The sequence below is a fragment of the Paroedura picta genome, chromosome 3 (genome assembly GCF_049243985.1).
Source record: "Paroedura picta isolate Pp20150507F chromosome 3, Ppicta_v3.0, whole genome shotgun sequence".
NCBI lineage: Eukaryota > Metazoa > Chordata > Lepidosauria > Squamata > Gekkonidae > Paroedura > Paroedura picta.
This window is the reverse complement of record NC_135371.1, coordinates 129,437,614-129,447,506: the sequence shown is the minus strand read 5'-3', so window position 1 is coordinate 129,447,506 and position 9,893 is coordinate 129,437,614.

Sequence of the window (9,893 nt, the reverse complement as noted above, 5' to 3'; positions counted from 1 at the left end):
TATCCCCCAGTCACCTATGCATCTTGACTGTAACCATCCCTTCCTGACAACTAACCCTCCACCCTCTCTCTCCCTGTATGTAAGGCTTGAGGGAAACTGTTTCAATGTATTAGAAGGAGTGTGCATGCACAAGAAAGCGCATACCCAAAATTAAACCTGGTTGGTCTTAAAGCTGCCACAGGACTCAAACTTTGCTTCCCTGCTTCAGATCAACACAGTTACTCATCAGAATCTATTCTTATGCTGATGAAAATTTTTCTCAATCAGCGTCCACTTCATCAGCTGCAGTGAGGAGGGACTCCATCATGGAAATGGAGATCTGAAAACATGCACAAAAAGATCAAGGGGCCATTACATGCTAAAAGTATTGGTTAAATGTAATTTGAATCCAGCAATAGACCATCTATTAATTATACTGTGTGAGGTTACCTGTCCAATGGGTGGGAAGTATGTGATATAGCTAAAATCTTTCTCCCGCTATTTGTTAACATGCATTTTAACTTATAGTAGCATAATGCAATTTCACCCCGTCCTTTCCTACCATCCATATCCCCTTGCTTGTTTGTTTCTTTTGTAAGAGCTCCAGCATAAAATGAAAACAGAGAATCAACTCATTGCATCTGAAGGAGTGGGCTCTAGCCCATGGGAACTGATGTTGGAATAAAATTGTGTTCATCTTTAAGGTCCCACAAGCCTCCTGTTTGTTTTTGCTGCCACAGACTAACACAGCTACCTCTCTGCAATTTGTAAGTTTAAAAAACAAACCCTGGGGTAGGTTGGAAAAGCCACCCTACAGAATATGGCTTTAAAATCTTGTTTTAGGAATATGTAGCTAATGGCATGTGGGTCACAACTGATCCCTAAAATAATATTATTCAACCCCCTTGGAAAGTCAGTGAGTTCTGATTTGCAATTCTGGACAGTTATATCAGCCTCCTTACAGAGAGAGAAATCTAAGCTGAAGAGTCATGACTACAGCCCTTCGGACATGACGTATCTGTGCTAAGGCATTTAACCTCCCCATGGTGTTTGCCAATCAGTCAATATTGGCTCACCTTGGAATGGGAGATTTTTCTCTGTGGGGAAAAATAATTACCTGTTGACAGTACACAATCTCCCGTGATCACATACCCAACTCAAGTACAGAATCCAGTCAAAATTTGTTGAAGGGAAATCTGTGGAGAGTTTTACAAGATGGGAGTGCCAGAGCTCACTGGTAGAGCATCAGCTTAGTCCGCAGAAGGTTCCAGATTCAGTCCCGGAAGCTCAACTTTCAAAAAAGATCATGAAGCAGGTGATGTGAAAATCCTCAGCCTCACACACTGGACAGCTTCTGCTGGTTTGGGTAGACAATACTGACCCTTAATGGACCAGTGATCTGATTCAGTAGAAGACATCCTGATGATGATGATGATAAAATGAGATAATTTCTCCATGGAATCAGGCTATAATAGAAAACTGAATATTATACTATGCCCAGAGAAAGTTACTTTTGCATTAGGGTGGCCTCTGTCCATCAGACCATCAAGCAGTTTATTATGAAGACTAGTAATCAAGCCCGCTGTATCTAAGGAAGCTTGTAGCCAGACGCGGATGTTGGATTTTCGTAGGGCAAACTTTAATAAACTCAGAGACATGATGAGTGTCATACCATGGACGAGAATGCTGGAAGGGAAGGGAGCATGTGAAGGGTGGGCGCTACTCAAACAAGAGCTATTGCATGCTCAATCAATGACTATTCCAGAAATACGAAAACACTGCAGGAGCTCTAAGAAGCCTATTTGGATGAACAGAGAACTTCAAGAGGAACTAAGAAAGAAAAGGAAAATGTTCAGGAAATGGAGGGAAGGACAGAGCTCTAAAGAAGAGTACCTACAGGTTACTAGGCACTGTAGATCAATCATCAGAAAGGCCAAATCTGAGAGTGAGCTAAGATTGGCCAGGGAAGCCCACTGTAACAAGAAAAGATTTTTCAGTTACGTGAGGAGCAAACGTAAAGTAAAGGAGGCAATAGGCCCGCTGTTGGGTGCGGATGGACAAACTCTAACGAAAGATGCAGAGAAAGCAGAAAGGCTTAGTGCCTATTTTACATCTGTTTTTTCCCAGAGGTCTTTTAGGCACATCTAGAGATGGCTGTAGCCAAAGGATAGTGTCTGGGTGGCAGGTTAACATGGATAGAGAGGTTGTCGAGAGGCATTTAGCTGCACTGGATGAGTTCAAATCCCCTGGTCCAGATGAAATGCACCCGAGAGTACTCAAAGAACTTTCCAGAGAACTTGCACAGCCCTTGTCCATCATCTTCGGAACCTCTTTAAGGACTGGAGATGTCCCGGAGGACTGGAAAAGAGCAAACGTTATTCCGATCTTCAAAAAAGGGAGGAAGGATGACCCGGGAAACTACAGACCAGTGAGTCTGACCTCCGTTGTGGGGAAGATAATGGAACAGATATTAAAGGGAGTGATCTGCAAACATCTGGTGGATAATTTGGTGATCCAAGGAAGTCAGCATGGATTTGTCTCCAACAGGTCCTGCCAGACCAACCTAGTTTCCTTTTTTGACCAAGTAACAGGTTTGCTGGATCGAGGAAATTCGGTTGATGTCATTTACTTGGATTTTAGTAAAGCTTTTGACAAGGTTCCCCATGATGTTCTGATGGATAAGTTGAAGGACTGCAATCTGGATTTTCAGATAGTTAGGTGGATAGGGAATTGGTTAGAGAACCGCACTCAAAGAGTTGTTGTCAATGGTGTTTCATCAGACTGGAGAGAGGTGAGTAGCGGGGTACCTCAGGGCTCGGTGCTCGGCCCGGTACTTTTTAACATATTTATTAATGATCTAGATGAGGGGGTAGAGGGACTACTCATCAAGTTTGCAGATGACACCAAATTGGGAGGACTGGCAAATACTCCGGAAGATAGAGACAGAGTTCAACGAGATCTGAACACAATGGAAAAATGGGCAAATGAGAACAAGATGCAATTTAATAAAGATAAGTGTAAAGTTCTGCATCTGGGTCAGAAAAATGAAAAGCATGCCTACTGGATGGGGGATACGCTTCTAGGTAGCACTGTGTGTGAATGAGACCTTGGGGTACTTGTGGATTGTAAACTAAACATGAGCAGGCAGTGTGATGCAGCGGTAAAAAAGGCAAATGCCATTTTGGGCTGTATCAACAGAGGCATCACATCAAAATCACAAGATGTCATAGTCCCATTGTATACGGCACTGGTCAGACCACACCTGGAGTACTGTGTGCAGTTCTGGAGGCCTCACTTCAAGAAGGACATCGATAAAATTGAAAGGGTACAGAGGAGAGCGACGAAGATGATCTGGGGCCAAGGGACCAAGCCCTATGAAGATAGGTTGAGGGACTTGGGAATGTTCAGCCTGGAGAAAAGGAGGTTGAGAGGGGACATGATAGCCCTCTTTAAGTATTTGAAAGGTTGTCACTTGGAGGAGGGCAGGATGCTGTTTCTGCTGGCTGCAGAGGAAAGGACACGCAGTAATGGGTTTAAACTTCAAGTACAACGATATAGGCTAGATATCAGGAAAAAGTTTTTCACAGTCAGAGTAGTTCAGCAGTGGAATAGGCTGCCTAAGGAGGTGGTGAGCGCCCCCTCACTGGAAGTCTTCAAGCAAAGGTTGGATGCACACTTTTCTTGGATGCTTTAGGATGCTTAGGGCTAATCCTGCGTTGAGCAGGGGGTTGGACTAGATGGCCTGTATGGCCCCTTCCAACTCTATGATTCTAGGATTCTATGATTCTAAATACAGCAGTCGCTAGACCATGGAGCCCCCGGCAGTTGCGCGGAGCGCGGCTACCAGGGGCTCCGTTTGTCGGGGGCCTGACATGGTGAGAGGCGCTTTGCGCCTCTCGCCGCATCAGGCCGTCGGGCAGGGAGCCCCCGGCAGCCGCACGGAGCGCGGTTGCCGGGGGTTCCCTTTGTGGGCGGCCTGAAGCGGCGAGAGGCGCTTCGCACCTCTCGCCGTGTCAGGCTGCCGGGGGCTCCCTTGCCGGTGGCCTAATGCGTCGGAGGCGCTTCGCGCCTCCCAATGCGTCAGGCTGTCCTCAAGGAAGCAACTGCAAGCCGCGCTCCACATGGCTCAAAGTTGCTTCCATCAGCAGGCTGGGAATCGGCCGGGCCAATCGGCAAGCTGGGAATCGGCCGGGCCAATTCGCACCTGCCGATTGGCCCAGCCAATGGTCTGTCTGGAGGAAGGGGCCAATCAGGCCCCTTCCTCATCACAGACAAAGCCCTCCCCCCGAGGGCTTAACGAATTATTTAGTCTGCGGCGCCCATGGTGCCGCAGGCGTGTTAAGGATGGATATCAATAGTACCATCTGCCGGGTTAGGCATATCTGCTGTTCTCTCCACATGCGAATCCCACCACTCTTTACAATCCTCAAATCCTTGTTTTGCCTTACAATTCCAAGATACAGGTGAACAGCTATGCTTGCAAGATAAAATGAGCAAGATAAAATGAGCTGCCATCTGCAATCTCTGAAAGCCATATATTAGGTAGACCATTTTCAGATAACATAATCAGATTCAGATAACCAATACATTTTTAATTTGCATTTTCTAAACAGTCTCCATTATCTTAAAAGTGCATAAAGATACATGGAAGAGTGTCTCCCCCCATCACCTTATAGGCCCATTATGCATGGGGGGGATAGTGCGCATTTGGGGTGGAATAGCAGCGACTAAAATCACTGATAACACATGGCACCGGCTGCAACCGGCCGCAGATTCGGTGCATGCCGCCGATAAAGCCACGTTAGTGAAACGTGGAAGAAAGTGCAGCTTCCGGGTGACCGGGGTGCAACCAGAAGCGGTGCCGGGGTTGCCGCATGCATATTCGGTTACTCTGGGTTTTGCCGCTGTTTCGTCCCGTCCCATCCCGTGCATAAGCGGTTTGCTTCGCTTCTCCCGCCTCCGCGTTTTCCATGTGACCCGAAATCGCCGTTTCAGCAGCCGTGCATAATGGGCCATATACATTTTTTTTCTATATCTAAACATACATGGATTTAATAGACAATTATGATTTCCATTAATTGGCATTTGAGATTCTGTTTGAGAGGTTTTCAGGGGACTGCTGTGTTGTTCTGCATGTTTGTAAATATGTATTTCTGCATAGACCTTAGCATCTGTGTTATAAACTACATTTGAGTGGACCTTTACTCATAAATAAGTCCACTTGGCTAGAAGAGTTTCTTTCAAATAATATTTCATAGGATTGGACATTTCAAAGTCTATTATTATCCCAGTTTGATTATGGTTCATGGCAACTATACTTAAACTGAAGAGGTCCCTGCAAAGCACTGGTTGAACATTTTTTATAGCATTAATATGTAAATTGTGCAATTTCACTCCGAAGACAGGGTCATGTTTTTTTGCAACCATTATATTTTGGAAAACTTTTTAATAATAATGCTAATGACAGTTTGAAACAGAAAAAAATCAAGGTATTGGCTAATATTTACTTGCAAGAAATTGTTTTCAAGATAGTTCTAATCAGTAGGAGATACCATGGCAGCATCTGTGGTATGAATTCCCCTGCCATTTGTGTAGAAAATAAAATGCTCTGGATTAGGTAGTTTGTTCAAACAAGGTTTCTGAATCAAATTGGAAAAGAACCAGTGACCAGCAGTTAATCACATTTGTATTGCAAAATAATATCTTCTATTGGTGTAAGGTAGTGATCCCCAACCCCCGGTCTGAAGATCGGTGCCAGTCCATAGATCAGTCGGTATTTGGCTGCGGCTCTGTCTAAGAAGTTAGGTGCTTCAGCCCACCAACGTCGACCCAACTTTGCAGAAGTCCAGGTCACAAAACTCCCCTTCTTCATTCCTGCTCTGACTAGGACTCCCTCATCTCATGTCCAGGAGTGCCTTATTCCCAGGGCAGCCCACACAACTCTGCGGGAACGAGGTTCCTGCCTGCTTCCTTCAGCGACCATAGTGAAAAAAAACAGCGTGCTCCCCTGTCCTTCTCATCCTTTTGCCCAATCATAGGAGCCGTAGCGGCCGCCAGCTAAGCCCCCCCTCCGACGCCATCCAGTAGACTACCACCCACCCCACCCCCTGGGCCTCAGTAAAATTGTCAAAGTGTTGACTGGTCCCCGGTAATAAAAAGGTTGGGGACCAGTGGTGTAAGGGATCATAATAAAACTAGAATTAATGTGAACTTGAATGATGAAATTCAAATTTCAATTTGCAAATTTCAAGGCAAAAATTAAATATTTCTCAATATCTAAAATTTAAAATTTGATATTTTTGCAAATATTTAAATCTTGTTTTAGTAAAAGTTCTATTGCCTATACTGCTGGTATGGCAAGACTAGAATTTAGTCTTATATAAATCTTCTCTGTGCATTCTTCTCTTTAAACTTTCCTTATTTATGTAATTGCTAGCTCACGTGTAAACTACAAGTCCCTTTCTCTGATTTACAGGCTGTTTTTTACTCTTGCATGCCATCTCCTGATTCTAAAGCATCATTACAACTCTCCAACGATTCACCAGAGTTCCAGAAGCTTTAAGGAGATTTCCGCACCCTTTAAATGTAGCATCATGCCAGTCAAATGCAAGCGACTCTCCATTGGATATAATGGAAGGATGGGGGCACCCTCTTCAGGAGTCCCTTTATGTGGACCCCTTGGACCAATCATTTTGAAATTTGGAGAGTCAGGGAAGAGCCTCCTAGAGCTACCCTGAAAATGTGGAGGCTATACCTCAAGCCCCCACCTGCTCACACCCCATGAAAGGTGGGAACACCGATATTCCCATTATAGTCTATGGCGCCATTGACTTCCATGGGCTCCGAAGTTGAAGCAGCCGAATCGGGCCATTCATGCATAAGTCTACTCGTGATCCCATAAGGGGTGGCATTCAAAAGCACTATGCATCTATGACCTTTAAACTGTGTGAGAATATGGAGGAAAGTGATTGGTTGCCTGAATTGATTGATAGGCGGAAGCACCATGCCTATAAGGCATGTTGCTCTCTTCCTCCTCTTCCAGCAGCAGGTGAGGAGAGTAAGACACGCAAAAAGAAGGCAGACAAAGGTGAGACAGCAAAAAGGTAAGGAAGGCTGGGGGAGCATGATAATGTCTCATTTTGCCATTCTGTGGGCGTTGCGCTATTTTTTACTAATGTGCGGGAAAGCCCTCAGTATAATCACATGACAGTTCTACTTCCCATGTTAGTTATTCAGATCCAACAGACACATTGATCAGAGTGTATCTTTCAGCTGTTTTTCTTTTAGTGCACATTAACTGACTCCTTATGAATATGGGTGCTGTGCTGTACTCACATGCACCACTGCCAAAATATGCGATCTTTTGAAAGTCACCACTGCCATTCAATTGCCACAGGTAGCCCTGTGCAGTCCCAAGCGGGTTGTTATGATGTGTAAATGGAATTACAAAAACATGTTTGAAAAGGTGCTTAATTTTAACTATCATCATGTATTACCCAGGAGTGGAAGTGGTCCATTGCTATGCTCTTCCATGTAAATATGCCTGTTGCCATTTGTCCAGTTTTTATTAGACAGATAGATTTTGATTAATAAGCTGCCCCTCTTGAGCTTGTCATCTTGGGGTGGCATACAACATTATAAATAAACCAGTAAAACCACACAAATAATTTAAGTTGCTAAAAAGCTAGCATTAATCCCTGCAGTGTCTTAGCATATCAGTTCCTCATAAGGGGAGATGTGAAAAAAGATCCCAACCGGTGAAGGAGACCAATATGGTGTTCTGATCTTCTGGGCATATTGGCCTCAACCATATGCCTGGCAGAAGGGCTCTGTCTTGCACCATTGCACAAAACTGAGAAAACTTGTGACAACAATAGTGTTTCAGTCTCTTAGATCATGACATTGCAAATTTATACTCTTTAATTTTTTTCCTGGAGAATGGAAGTCCATATATACTGGGCATAAGCTTGGGGCCACAGTATTTTGAGACAGCCCCCACCCATATAAAACGGCCATCCCTTCTAATCAAATGGCAAAGTGTAACTGATTAACCATTGGTATGCTTGAAAAGTGAATTAAGAACATTTTTTTTAACATGGAAGAAACTACCTCATCTTTTGACATGACCCATCATGTAGACGTTTTGTAGTCCAGTATATCACTGATTTCTGTAATCTTATTGGGTCAATATTTTAACAACAAAAATGGCTGAGAAAACACGGTTGTACTTACCTTTAACTGCTACTCATCAAGTGGTCTTCTGAGCAGACATGTATGGAACTGCACTTCAGCAGGCCTGCCATGGAGAGGAGCTAATGAGCTTCTTTTCTGGCATTTTCTTCCCAGGAGTGATATCCCTCTCCAATCCAGACATCTGGTGATTTTCTCACCCAAAGTGGGAGGGGATAGCACTCCTCCCTCAGTTCTCCTCCTATGCCACCACAAAAACATGCTCCAGCTAAGATCACCCATAATGGGGGAAGGAGGGAAGGATGTGTGCACAGAAGATCAGTTGATCATAGAATCATAGAGTTGGAAGGGATCTCCTGGATCATCTAGTCCAACCCTCTGCACTGTGCAGGACACTCACAACTGAATTGCTCATCCACTGTAACCTGCCACCCCCTTGAACCTTCACAGAATCAGCCTCTCAGTCAGATGGCTATCCAGCCTCTGTTTAAAAATTTTCAAAGATGGAGAATCCACCACCTCCCAATGAAGCCTGTTCCACTGAGAAACCGCTCTGTCAGAAACTACTTCTGGAGGTTTAGACAGAATTTCTTTTGAATTAATTTCATCCCATTGGTTCTGGTCCATTCATCCGGGGCAAGATGCTCCATCCTCTACATGGCAGCCTTTTAAATACTTGAAGATGGTTAGCAGATCCCCTCTCAGTTGTCTCCTCTCCAGGCTAAACAGACCAAGCTCCCCAAACTTTCTTCATATGCCTTCATCTCCAAACCCCTCACCATCTTTGTTGCCCTCCTCTGGACATGCTCCAGTTTGTCTATATCCCTCTTCAACTGGGGTGCCCAAAACTGAACACAGTACTCCAAGTGAGGCCGAACCAGAGCAGAATAAAGCGGTACCATCACTTTCTATGATCTGGACACGATACTCCATTTGATACAGCCCAAAATCCAATTTGCCTTTTTACCCACCGAGTGACACTGCTGACTCATGTTCAATGTATGGTCTACTAAGACTCCTAGATCCTTTTCACATATACTACTACCAATGCAAGTCTCCCCCATCCTATACTGGTATATATGGTTTTTCCTACCTAAATGCAAAACTTTACATTTCTCCCTATTGAATTTCATTTCATTCCTTCAGACACTATGGCCTTCATTTGAAGTGTTTGTGTAACGGGCAGCACATCTAATAATGACAAAATACAATCCCATAGGGACCGTGGATATCACCCCATTATGGCTTGATAATTGGCTACCTTGATGCCAATTGCAGTTGCCAAATAAACCTTGCATGCCATCAAATCATTGTTTCTACCTTCTCTATCTAAGGAAGAGGAATGCATATCTGGCCAACCCCTTGATGAGATAACTGGTCTTGGGGTGCTTAGGAAACTGCAATCCTGCACTTTGTAAAAGATTTCTAGTTTCTTAGATGAAGCCTAAGATCAAAGGGAGAAAATGACTTTCTTTATCCCCTTAATGAGTGGGAGTGATACAGGGGTCAAACCTGGATTGTACAAAACATCCATAATAGGGTCGTCAGAGTCTGGTTAAGCAGACCAATAATCAATTTTCAGGGATTTTGCCATTCTAATCAATTGTTCTGAGAACAGTCTCAAATCATCAGTGGGCGAGGTAGAAGATGGTTCTTCCACTGTATATGATGGAGACAGTTGACATTGACTCTTCCTCATGCCTATCCTTAATGACAGAGATAGG